The sequence below is a fragment of the Callithrix jacchus genome, chromosome 11 (genome assembly GCF_049354715.1).
Source record: "Callithrix jacchus isolate 240 chromosome 11, calJac240_pri, whole genome shotgun sequence".
Classification (NCBI taxonomy): domain Eukaryota; kingdom Metazoa; phylum Chordata; class Mammalia; order Primates; family Cebidae; genus Callithrix; species Callithrix jacchus.
The window spans coordinates 65,822,388-65,836,288 of NC_133512.1; the positions used below are offsets into that span (position 1 = coordinate 65,822,388).

Sequence of the window (13,901 nt, forward strand, 5' to 3'; positions counted from 1 at the left end):
ATAAAAAAATAGTTCTTGGAGATTATTTCCTGCATGAAACTCTATCTGATATTCTCAAATGACAAAAGAATCTAATCTAGTCACACACTAGGTTTATACCTAACATAATTCAAAAGCATAATAAAGTAAAATTATGACAGGACAGTTGAAGATGATAAATGAATACATTTATACTATGCTTTTATTTATCAAAGACCTAATGCAAAATAGCATCTGTAAATATGGTACCTTCCTGCAGTTAAGAGGGAATAAATAATCAAAAATTACAGAAATGCCTATAAACATTAAAGTTAAAGTAGCTAGATTAAATCAAAATACATTGAAATCCTTCTAATCCATATTCAACATTATAAAATACAGACCTCTAAATAATTATTCATAGTGTACTTGTAAATAACAAGACATAATATGCAACTTCTGCAATCTACGATGGACAAAAACCACTAAAACTTTTTTAAATGGACATAATTATGTCATCTCACATTGAAATAGTGAAGAATTTCCTCTTAAACAGTCAGTAGAACAGACCACATACTTAGAAGATAAAAGAGTGGAAGCATAGGTCACAATTTAGTACATAGTAATTCATTATCAAATCATGAAATAAAATAACAAAAAAGTTATATAAATTTTGATATATCCATTTAGTCTAAATTAGATTAACAGTAATATGCCCAATACTTTCCTTAAAATGTGTTTTGTGCTCAGCACCATATTCATGCAATTCGAGTCATTCACCATAATAGAAAAGTTATTTTAAGATATCAGCATGAGAATCAATCAATCAAACAATAAAATAGAAATACAAAGTCAAAAGATGATGGAATTCATTTTTTTTTTTTTTAGCAGATAAACTTTATAGCTGGGCACAATAGCTCACGCCTGTAATCCCAACACTTTGGGAGGCCAAGGCAGGCAGATCACCTGAAGTCCAGAGTTTGAGACCAGCCTGACCAACATGGAGAAACCCTGTGTCTACTAAAAATATGAAATTAGCCAGGTGTGGTGGCACTCACCTGTAATCCCAGCTACTCAGGAGGCTGAGGCAGGAGAATCTGTTGAATCTGGGAGGCAGAGTTTGCAGTGAGCCATGAGCTGAGATTGCCATTGCACTCCAGCCTGGGAAACAAGAGCAAAACTCTGTCTCAAAATAATAATAATAATAATAATAAAACAAAATAAAATGAACTTTATTTACTACACATTTATTTTGCAAAAGTAATTCTAACATACAGCCAGTTACATTATAAAACGTTTCCTATTGAATTATAAAATATTAAAGACCATAATATTTAAGTAAAAAGAACATACTTTGTTGATTATGTTCCAGTTTAAGCATAAACCCTTCAAAAAATCAAGAAATCCATGTGCTGTTTTTTTGAAAAGATAAAAAAAAAATAGACCATCAGGCAGATTAATCACAAAGAAAAGAGAGAAAAATCAAATAGATGCAATAAAAAACAATAAATGTGATATCACCACCAATTCCATAGAAATACAAACTACTATCAGATATTACTACAAACAACTCTATGCACATAAACCAGTAAACCTGGAAGAAATGGATAAATTCCGGGACACTTGCACCCTCCCAAGCCTAAACCAGGAAGAAGTCAAAACCCTGAATACACTAATAGGGGCTGAAGTTGAGGCAGTAATTAAGAGCCTACCAAACAAAACAGCCCAGGTGCAGATGGGTTCATAGCTGAATTCTATCAGACATACAGAGAGGAGCTGGTACCACTCGTTCTGAAACAATTCCAAACAATGCAAAAAGAGAATCCTTTCCAAATCATTTTATGAGACCAACATCATCCTGATACCAAAAGCCAGCAGAGACTCAACAAGAAAAGAAAACTTCAGGTCAATATCCATGATGAACATAGATGCAAAAATTTTCAGTAAAATACTGGCAAACCAATTGCAACAGGACATCAGAAAGCTTATCCATCATGATCAAGGAGGCTTCATCTGAGGGATACAAGGTTGGTTCAACACACACAAGTCTATAAATGTGTAAACAGAACCAAAAACAAAAACCACATGATTATCTCAATAGATGCAGAAAAGGCCTTCAACAAAATTCAACAACACTTTATGCTAAAAACTCTCCATGAAATAGATATAGATGGAATGTATCTCAAAATAATAAAAGCTATTTATGACAGACCCACAGCCAATATCATATTGAATGAGCAAAAACTGGAAGCATTCCCTTTGAAATCTGGCACTAGAGAAGTATGCCCTCTATCACCACTCCTATTCAATACAGTATTGGAATTTCTAGCTAGAGCAATCAGGCAAGAAAAAGAAATAAAGGGTATTCAATTAGGAAAGGAGGAAGTCTAATTTGTCTCTATTTGCAGACGACATGATTGTATATTAATAAGACCCCATTGTCTCACCCCAAAATCTCCTGAAACTGATAAGCAACTTCAGCAGAGTCTCAGAATACAAAATCAATGTGTCACAAGCATTTCTATACACTAATTATAGACTTAAAGAGAGCCAAATCAAGAACAAACTGCCATTCACAACTGCTACAAAGAGAATAAAATATCTAGGAATACAACTAACAAAGGACGTAAAGGACCTCTTCAAGGAGAACTGCAAACAACTGCTCAAGGAAATAAGAGAGGACACAAACAGATGGAAAAACGTTCCATGATCATGGTTAGGAAGAATCAATATTGTGAAAATGGCCATACTGCCCAAAGTAATTTATAGATTCAGTGCTATCCCCATCAAGCTACCTATGACCGTCTTCACAGAACTGGTAAAAACCACCTTAAACTTCATATGGAACCAAAAGAGAGCCCACATAACCAAGTCAATTCTGAAGCAAAAAGAACAAAGCTAGAGGCATCATGCTTTCTGACTTCAAACTGTACTACAAGGCTACAGTAATCAAAACAGCATGGTGCTGATACCAAAACAGAGATATAGACCAATGGAACAGAACAACTATCTGATCTTTGACAAACATGACAAAAACAAGCAATAGGGAAAGGATTCCCTGTTTAATAAATGGTGTTGGGAAAACCATCTAACCATGTGCAGAAAGCAGAAACTAGACCCCTTCTTGATACCTTACACCAAAATTAAGTCCAGATGGATTAAAGACTTAATTAAACATAAGCCTAACACCATAAAAACCCTAGAAGAAAACCTAGGCAAAACCATTCAGGACATAGGCACAGGCAAGGACTTCATGACTAAAACACCAAAAACATTGGCAACAAAAGCCAAAATAAACAAATGGGATCTAATTAAACTCCAGAGCTTCTGGACAGCAAAAGAAACAATCATTAGAGTGAATCGGCATGAACAGAATGGAAAAATGTTTGCAATCTACCCATCTGACAAAGTGCTAGTATCCAGAATCTACAAAGAACTAAAACAGATTTACAAGAAAAAAAACCACACATTCAAAAGTGGGCAAAGGATATGAACAGACACTTTTCAAAAGAAGACATATATGAGGCCAACAAACATATGAAGATATGCTCATCATCACTGGTCATTAGAGAAATGCAAATCAAAACCTCATTGAGATACCATCTCATTCCAGTTAGAATGGTGATCATTAAAAAATCTGGAGACAACAGATGCTGGAGAGGATGTGGAGAAAAAGGAACACTTTTCACTGTTGGTGGGAGTGTAAATTACTTCAACCATTGTGGAAGATGGTGTGGCAATTCCTCAGGGACCTAGAAATAGAAATTGGACCCAGCAATCCCATTACTGGGTATATATCCAAAGGATTGTAAATTGTTCTGTTATAAAGACACATGCACACTATGTTCATTGCAACACTGTTTACAATACCAAAGACCTGGAACCAACCCAAATGCCCTTCAATGATAGACTGGACAGGAAAAATGTGGCACATATACACCATAGAATACTATGCAGCCATAAAAAATGATGAGTTCACGTCCTTTGTAGGGACATGGATGAACCTGGAAACACCATCATTCTCAGCAAACTGACACAAGAACAGAAAATCAAACACTGCATATTCTCACTCATAGGCGAGTGTTTAACAATTAGAATACATGGACACAGGGAGGGGAGCATCACACACTGAGGTCTGTTAGGGGGACTAAGAGAGGGACAGCAGGGGGTAGGGAGTTGGGGAGTGTTAACATGGGTAGACATGACAGATATAGGTGATGGGGTTGGAGGCAGCAAACCACATTGCCATGTATGTACCTATGCAACAATCCTACATGTTCTCCACATGTACCCCAGAAACTAAAGTGCAAATATATATATATATATATATATATATATATATAAAGAAAAATAAAAAAGGATAAGTGTTAGCTATTCAGATAAGTACAGTACTAGTAAAAGGAACTAAATTATATCATATATTACCAATAATAACTATTGTATTTACATATTATATTTTCATAGTTTTACCTGAATTCTTATTTAAGTTCACCTTTGCTGAAAGTTAAAAAACAAATGCAACTTTTTTTCAGAAAGCATAAAAGTATTTTTCTAATATTTTAATATGAAAATTTTCAAATACAAGAACGTCAAAAGAATTTTGCAGCTGTAAACCTTTATCTTCAGCCTAGATTCTACACATTTACAATTTACTGTTATGTATCTATCCAATCATTCCTCTCTCCATCAATCATCTTTCTTTTTATTAAGGCAAAGTAGTTTCAGACATCAGTACCTCTTTCTTACATGTACTGTAAGAAAATTACATGTCTTCCATTTCAGTTTTCAGAAAGAATACTTGTATTTTGAAGATGTTACTGACATACTTTTAAATGATTTTTGGTGGTAAACATGGCTTAATAATGAAGCAGAAGTAATTAACCATGGGAAACAATAAGGATAGATATTTCACAATAGTATGTTGTTCTAAGTCCAGGTTTATCAACTCTATTATCTTTATAATACCTGCAAATTCTCACTTTGTGAGTGAGAACTGAAGACAGAGATATTTAACTTGCTCATGGTCACACAGTAACTAAGTGATGGAGCTACGCTGGATACTGTGACAGCTTCTAACACTGCCATCATCTTTGTGAATGCAGTTTATAAACAGTAAACCAATTATGCAAGTATATATAATATTGTTTGTTTGAGTTCAAGTAACCAAATATCCTAAAATGTAATATATTATTAGGAACTAGAGAGGATTCAAAGATGAATGACAAACTCTAATAACAGCAACAACAACAACAACAACAAAAACTTACAGTGAACTAGATGCACAGATTTGTATTGCTCTAAAGAATAAACAAGTGCTGATGAGCAGGTGACTCTGAAAATCAGAAAAAATACTGTATTATAAAAATTTAGAGGAAGAATTTCCACCTGACAAATTTGGAGAAAGGATTTGTGAAATATATTTGAAAATGGTCTTGAAAAACTGTCATGATTCTTGGTAAAGGAATTTTCATAAATAAAGTAGTTTAAGAATAAAAATTTGTGGGAATCCCAAGTGGTAAGATAGGAGGATACAAGGGGTAAAGTCAACTGGGAGTGAGCCTAGAATTGTATATATACAGGGTCTAGGTAGCAGAGATATTGACTTTCTTTTAAAGGCATCTGAATTTGCTTAGCCAATGAAAAACCATTAAAAAATTGGGCGTATTTAGAAATATACCTTGTAAATATTGTAAAGTATTGATTTGGAAGAAAATGTTTTCAAAAGTGTTCCCTTTTTTATACGTAGACACAAACAATTTTCTTGCGGGTTTTTTTTAACTTTTAGGTATTTGTGAAAGACGGTTTTATAGTAAACTTGTATCATGGGGTTTGTTGTACAGATTTTTTCATCACCCAGGTATTGAGCCTAGTATCCAATAGTTATTTTTTTCTGCTCCTCTCCCTTTTCCCATTCTCCACCCTCAAGTAGAGTCCGGTGTCTGTTATTCCCTTCTTTGTGTTCATAAGTTGTTATCATTTCACTCCCTCTTATAAGTGAGAACATGCAGTATTTGGTTTTCTGTTCCTGTGTTAGTTTGCTAAGGATAAGAGCCTTCAGCTTCATTCATGTTCCCACAAAAGACATGCTCTCATTCTTTTTTATGGCTGCATCGCATTCCATGATGTCCATATACTAACCGCATTTTAAAAATTCGATCTGTCATTGATGGGCATTTAGATTGATTCCATGTCTTTGCTACCATAAACGGTGCTACAAAAAACATCTGTGTGCATGTGTCTTGATGGTACAATCATGTATATTCCTCTTGGTGTATACCCAGTAATGGGTTGGCTGGGTTGCATGGTATTTCAAAGCAGGGGACTCATTCGAGAGGGCATATCAATACTTTAGGAGAGAGATGAGAAGACTTTAAATAGAACACAATAAATAAGGGAAAAATACTCTCAAAATATATTAGTGGAGAATTGGTAGTAATTGCCAATTAAATGGATATGGAAGATGAAACTGAAAAGATGGAAGCAGAAAAACATTTTCTCCTCAAAGGCAGGGTGGAATAAGAGATACAAGGTACTTAATTTGATTTAAGGTACAGAGTGGAGGGCACTCCACACCATAGTTATTACAGTGATGTTCATGATGACTTTATGTAATTATGCTTGTAAAAGGCTTTCACTTCTTCTTCAGTCATTTGCCTTTATGAGAAAAAATGTGAACAGTTTGTTTTGGTTATGACCATGTAGTTCAAATAGCCTTATTTTGTGGTGGTAGAAGGTAGCAAGCTTTTCCACGATTTTCTTGATTAATGATTAAAAAGTCTATTAAAATAGTAAATCAAATAAGCAAATAGTGTAGAAGTATGTGAAACTTAGAGACATATTGCAAACTACGTAAGTGGAGAAACTCCATGCAGCTTCAAACAGTAGAAAGAACTCAGCTCTTGTTATGCCCTGGCTCTGCCAGTTACTACTTGGTATCTTGAACATTCATTGGGTCTTAATCTCAGGATTTCTTTCTGGGGTATGTGTGGATGGATAATGCAGATAGTACAGAAGGAAAGGGTGCAATAAACAGTACCTATGATTTTCACTCGCCTTCTGTGTTTATCTTACATTCTAATCAGCCCTTCTCTCTCTCCTGATGTGACTCATCTTGAACTTTTCTTGGGGTTAAACTATCCCAAGGGCTATTCACAGTTTCCCATCTAGCTAAGCATCAGAAGTTTTTCCAGGCCTGTTCCTTGGCAGCCAGAGGTTTCTCTATTCCACAGCCAAAAATGATATATCTACTCTGCTTAGGCTGTTAGCTAAGAATGTGAGATGACCTTATGTTGCATTCCCTGCATTCTTAATGTGCTGAAAGTTCCCATTCATGGTCTATTGATTCTTTGGAGCTTTTGTTTTCTGTATGTTGTGGCATAGCTGAAAAGGGGAGAAATCAGGCACTATGGCTACCAACCTGGTGTGCTGGAAGTCATCTGGTGATAATTATTCCCTGTTACCAATTGAAAATATTTTGAAGCCTGAGGCTACGATACTGGAAGTATTAATATAGTTTTACGATTTACATAATTTATAACTAGTCTTTGTTTATCTTAGTTGTCTTTAACAGGTTTGTAGACTCCTTATCAGCTATCAACTTGCTTCCACTAGTAATCTAAGTTTATGTTACCATTAACTTTTTTATTGTAATTATTATTTTAAGAGGAAGCCTTGCTTTGTCACCCAGGCTGGAGTGCGGCGGCACGATCTCGGCTTACTGCAACCTTCACCTCCTGAGTTCAAGCAATTCTTCTGCCTAAGCCTCCAAGTAGCTGGGACCGCAGGCCTCTACCATCATGCCTGGCTAATTTTTGTGTTTTAGTAGGGATGAGGTTTTTCTATGTTGGCCAGGCTGGTCTTGAACTCCTCACCTCAAGTGATCTGCCTGCTTCGGTTTCCCAAAGTGCCGGGATTACAGGCATGAGCCACCACACCCGGCTTTATGTTACCATTAACTTTTATACATACATTTTATATAATATTTCACAAAGTTTTAAAAACAATGTTATAAAATAGTAACAGGTAGCAATTTTGTAGACCAATAATATGCTTGCATTGGCAGATAGACGTATATGAATTAATTCTCCCAACACTCCTCAAAGATATGTACTTTCTGACAGACAAGTAACTGAGGCTAGTTGATATACTTTTTCCTTTTTTGGGGGTTGGGGGAGAGGCAGAGTCTCCTCTGTTGCCCAGGCTGGAGTTCAGTGGTGCGTTCTCAGCTCAGTGCAACTCCTGTCTCCTAGGTTCAAGCTATTCTTGCACGTCAGCCTCCCGAGTAGCTGGGATTATAGGCATGTATCACCATGCCTGTCTAATATTTTTTTTTTTTTTAGTAGAGATGAAGTTTCACCATGTTGACCAGGCTGGTCTCAACCACCTGGCCTCAAGTGATCCGCTCACCTTGGCTTCCCCATGGTCCTGGGATTACAGGTGTGAGCCACCATGCCCAGCCAAGTTGGTATTCTTAAAGTAACAAATCTAGTGACTGGGAGAAGCCTAATTTCTACTCATTTTCTCTGAACCGTATCACCAAACAGTTTTTATATAGGTACAGTGAATGAAGACCCTGCTTCTTTTTATTTTGCTTTCTGAAAGAGTTTTCCATCTTAAATAGTTATAATGTCTGTGGGATCTCCTTTAAAGTATGAAGAAAAGAGTGTGGATGCATATTTGTGGACTGTCTACATTTTAAAGTATTGTTTTGTCTTTTCATAGATGGTGTTACTGTTGATTCAGAAAGGGGGGATTTCTGTTGCTTTTCTGCAGTGGGGTTATGTTCCTCCTTCTCTGCTTTGCAACCTCTGACATGTTTTACAAGAGGATTGGCTAAGTGGTTCGCGGTGCGAAATTAACTAGGCCTTGCAGCACTTGTACAAGAGTTTATAATTATTAATCTCACCCTTTTACAAGTGAAATTTATGTCCTAGAAAACCAATACATATCACAACTTTTAAATCTGCAGATACCACCAATGCATAAATAATCATTCTGTACATTTAATTCATTCTCAGAAAAATATTTTTGGTTCTTGTCCTTTGTGGAACTTATTGGTGGAAGGGATAGTTCCAGTTAAGTGCTGGTCAAAATGTTGCTGTCCTAGAGATTCAGACTGATTCTAATGCTGAGAGCAGCAAAATGCATTCATTATTTAAATAAGCTTAAGCTGCCAAATGAATCGTAAGTGCAGCCGCGTGTACTGTGCCAAGGTGTCATTTTCATTAAGTGTAAGATTGCACCTGAAGGACAGTTTAATTTGCAGCTGCTAAAAATATTTCAACAGAGTGGTACTGTTACAAGTGGCAGGTGGTGCCCAAACGTGAATTTTGCAAGAAATGCCATCTGTGGGATGAGGTATGGAAGAATGTCAAGGGGGTGGTAAAGGAGATAAAGGGAAAGAGAGAAGAGTGGTGTATTTACTCAACATTTATTGCTGTTATCATGACTAAAGGTTCCATGCTTCACATGATAGCATTGGCCCAAGATTAGTAAATGTGATTGTTTGTTCAGCTTCTACCATGTGCTGAGGGCATTGCAAAATTGCCATAGTATCTGCAAATACAAAGTTTCTTCCCCAAAGGCATACCATTTAAGCTATGCAGATGTGAGAATCCTTTCCAACTCTATTTACCTTTCATAGTGTTTACATTGCAGTTTATGGCAGTGAGATTAATGCACTTTGATCTTGCTAAAATGGATACTGCCACTTTTTTTTTTGATGTTCAGCTTTTAATATACATTCATAATGACTTTCTGCTTCACAAAGCAAGAAATCTTTTCAAATTAATTTCAAAAATATTCTGTTTTGTTATGGTTAGATGGCATTTTGTGAACAGAGTAGAGAACATTTTCAGGTGAAAAGACATCCAGGGTAGCTGTATTGATTATAAGCGATCTGGATTTGTGTCAATTATTTTCATTAGCCACACTGAAATCAAGAATTTGTATCTACAGATGGAAAATAGGTATTTTCTACTTTAATGGGCTACAGGACACAGATTTAAAAAGAAAACCTAACTATTAGATTTGAGTTTTTCATTTCTGCTTGCCATTTGATGGGAGTGACTGACTAGACATAGAATAGCTTCCTTTGTGAATATCATGAACTTTCTTAGGTTACCAGGGGAATTAATAAAGTAAGTCAATCTGAATAGATATTGGTAAACTTTTCTGTAGGCGGTTGTTGATGACAAGGCAAGTTATTGAATTGCTTGTAGTTTCTCAGGACAACAGGAATCTCTGATCTCCAACATAGGCATTGTTCTTAGCTACATAAAATGGAGAGACAGGTTTTCTACTATTTTAATCCTTTTGAAGAAATCTAATTTTGAAGAATTGCAGATAGAAAATTTTAATACATTAATTATCTAATGCAAAGAAAAGAACAGCTTCTTTTAGGTTAAGAGAACATTCATAAAATTTCAAAAAAGCATTTTGAAAACCTGCCATTGTATAATATCTTGCAGAAATAGTCGCAAATTTAAAGAAGCATGTGTATGCATTTCTTTAACTGACAACCTAAACATCTTTGAGTCTATGATAAGCGCGACTCATCCAAAAAAACTTGAAAACCATGCCAAAAAAAAAAAAAGAAAATGTAATTCCTTCTTTCAAAAGAACTTATGCATTTTAGTTCAGGAGATACATTTATTTATTAATTCATTTATTCAGTTATTTCGGAACTATGCAGTGTGTCAGGATTTATGCTTAACCAGAAAGAAAAAGAAAAAAAGAATAGGGATATTAGTTTACAAGAAGATGGAGGGGAACAAGTGATTAATATAGAGTGTTGTAGATTCTAATTGTAGATTATGCACCAGATGCCAGGAAAGGTTTGTGTGCTAAAAGGCAATAGACAGTACAATGCAGTTTGGAGATGGTAAGGCTGGAGACAGGGAAAACAGAGTGAATGTGACCGCCAAGAGAGAAAATGTAAGGGTCTGCATGTGGATAGTTGCAGTGGGAAAGATTAAAAATAAGGTTACTTGAAAACATTGTTATATATAGAAGCTGAAGGCGAAAGAGAGAGAGAGAACAGAACAAATGCCTGTCATAAGACAAGTATGAAAATGCAGATAACATAAAAAGAATTAAATATTATAAAATAAGTAGAAGCAAAGTGTCTTTCCTTGTCACGTAAACAATATGTTTATAAAGAGAGTAGATAAGGTGTTGTAAAATGATAAGCAGTTTAATTAAAGGATTCAGAATGAGAGACTGTGGTCAGTTCTGGTGGAAAAATATGTCAAGGTTAGTTAATGCGTATTAGGAACAGTGTGAATAATGTAACTGACAAGTTTCCCATTTTCCTCTCATACTAAAAAACTTGGAGCCAAAATTGTGACTCACTTCAAGTGTATATATTGATCGATGTAGTAGAAACTTTTAGCTTTTGTATGGACGGAGTAACATCAGTAAATCAGGTTTGTCTTTTTTGTTTGTATGTCTTAAATTATGTTAATTTCTCAAATCTATGAAACTTGAAATCTGTTCTGGAAAATGTATAAATGCATTCATATTTATTTTCATACACTGTATGGAGGGCTTAGAAGAAATAGATAATGCAGGCGGAAGACCAGTTATACCAAAATATTACTGTAAAATAAGGACACAAATTATCGTGACAAGATTCAGATTGTAAAACAAGAAAAGAAACTGAAAACAGTAGGAATATGTTTGGTATTAAACTTAGAGTACTGAAAAAGAATACCTGTAAGAAATGGAAAATTTTAAGGTAAAATAACATTTCATTTCTATGCCTTATGATGAGATTAACCAAAATGAAAAAGGTATGAGCAGAAGTAGTTTCAAGAGGAAAATTTATAAGTAAGAAACTTATAAACTTAAGAAGTTACTTAAGACATTTCTTATAAAATTTCTTATAAAATTAAGAGATAGATATGATAAATTAAAGATACAGTGAGATATCTAGATATAAATTTTTATCCAGAATTTTGAAATGCAGCATTGGGTCTAAAAAAAATTAGGAAAGTTGATATAGCTTGGTAAAATTTTAGCTAGAGAAGTATACAAATTCTCAAAGATAAATAAGCATAAATTTATAAATAAACATAAATAAGATTACTAACAGCCAGGCACAGTGGCTTATACCTGTAATGCCAGCACCTTGGGTAGCCGAGTTGGATGGATCACTTGAGGTCAGGAATTCAAGACCAGTGTGGCCAACATGGTGAAACCCCATCTTGACTACAAATACAAAAATCAGCTGGGTATGGTGGCATGTGCCTGTAATTCCAGCTACTCAGGAAGCTGAGGCAGGTGAATCGATTGAACCCGAGTGGTGGAGGTTGCAGTGAGCCCAGATCATGCCACTGCACTTCAGCAGAGTGCAACAGAGCGAGACTCCATCTTAAAAAAATTTTTTAAAAAGGTCATTAACAATATTGAAATAATGGCAGAAACACTGGGAGATGACTTCATTTATAGAAGTAAAAGAAAATAAAGGGCACCTAATGAAAAATTTAAGAAGCATCTATAGAAGTCATGAATGAAATAGTGAAGTTTAGACAGCTAACAATAGAAGTTCAGAGTGAGAAAAGCCACAAGAAGCCAGAAAAAGCAATGGAAATATTAGAAACTTGTGAAATTTTATTGTGCCAATGTCTGAAGACAACTAAAGCAGGATAAGTATAAATTTTTATTTGATAGTTCCTGTTGATTATCAATATAATAGTAGTGAAGGATGCAAAAAGGCAGGGTATACATGTACCCATTGAAGAAATCCTCTGGTTTAATGAATGATGCAAGGAATCATGAGACTCTAGAGTATGTAATGTCTGTGGGAGTTTATTTTCAGGATAAAGAAATGTTTTAAATAATTTTTAAATGTTTAAATATTAAATGTTTAAATATTTGACATAGAATGTCATTAAAAACGGAAAGACTGAATATCTAAGGAAATTCCTCACTTGTGAGAATGCTTTCTACTTTTTCTCACCTTTCTCAAGGTCTTAGGTTCTCTTCTCTTTATTTATTTATTTTTACTCTAAACACTCCTAATCACTCCACTGGCTCAGTTTCAAATAGCTTCAGCTCTAGTCCACATTTCCTTCCTAAGCTTTTTTTATCTATGACCTCTGGTCTTCACAAGGCTCTCACTCTAAAGATGCACTAAACACAGCTTGCCTTCCTTCTGTCTCTCAAATCTTCACCTGTTCACATGCTCTCTATCTTAGTAACTCTTCTACAACCAATTATTCAAATCAGAAGTCTATTTTTTATGATTTTTCTATTTCTTGCATTCAACATAGTATTAATGAGCATAATTCATCAATTATATTTCCAATCGACCCCTGCACGTCTCCTTTCTCTATCCTCACTACCCCCTCCATATCCAGGTTTCTATGATAGCCACCAAACTGGTCTTCCTGCCTTCATTTTTACCTCACTGTAATTGTTTTTTCTCTGCAGCAGCCAGAGTGATCCTCCAAAATTATACTCCTGACAATGTCATTACTAGGTTTAAAACACTTTAGTGGTTTTGTCCAGAGCCAGTAGAACAGATATATTCCTGAACGTGACTTCCTTCATATCCTGGTCTCTGCTTCACTTCTGTCATCATTTCTGACCACCTCCCTTTTTGTTGACTACTCTCTGTATGTACAACTTTCTCTGTTGTTTCTATGATTTTGCACATGCATTCCTTCACCTGAGATGTTCCTGGTTATTCTTCAGATCTTGAAGTATATGTCATCTCTATTGACTAAGACTTACGCAAATTCTTCCAGATGTATTCCTTCAATGCCCTATCTCTCATGGCATTTTTTCTAAACTCTTATTTTTGTTCTTTATATGCAGTTTAACAATTGTTTAGTTGAATTATCAGAATTCTCTTTATGAAAATAACTACAATGTAGACAAAAAACATTTTACCTTAATATGCTCCAATCTTCCACAATCCAGAGTATAGAGTAGGAGCT

The 13,901-nt window shown here is 35.1% G+C and overlaps 1 protein-coding gene across 5 annotated transcripts in view; it reads left to right on the forward strand.

Moving 5' to 3' along the window:
• SEMA3A (semaphorin 3A) overlaps window positions 1-13,901 on the forward strand; it is a 530,091-nt gene that overhangs the window by 458,510 nt on the left and 57,680 nt on the right. The gene's annotated exons all lie outside the window — the stretch shown is intronic.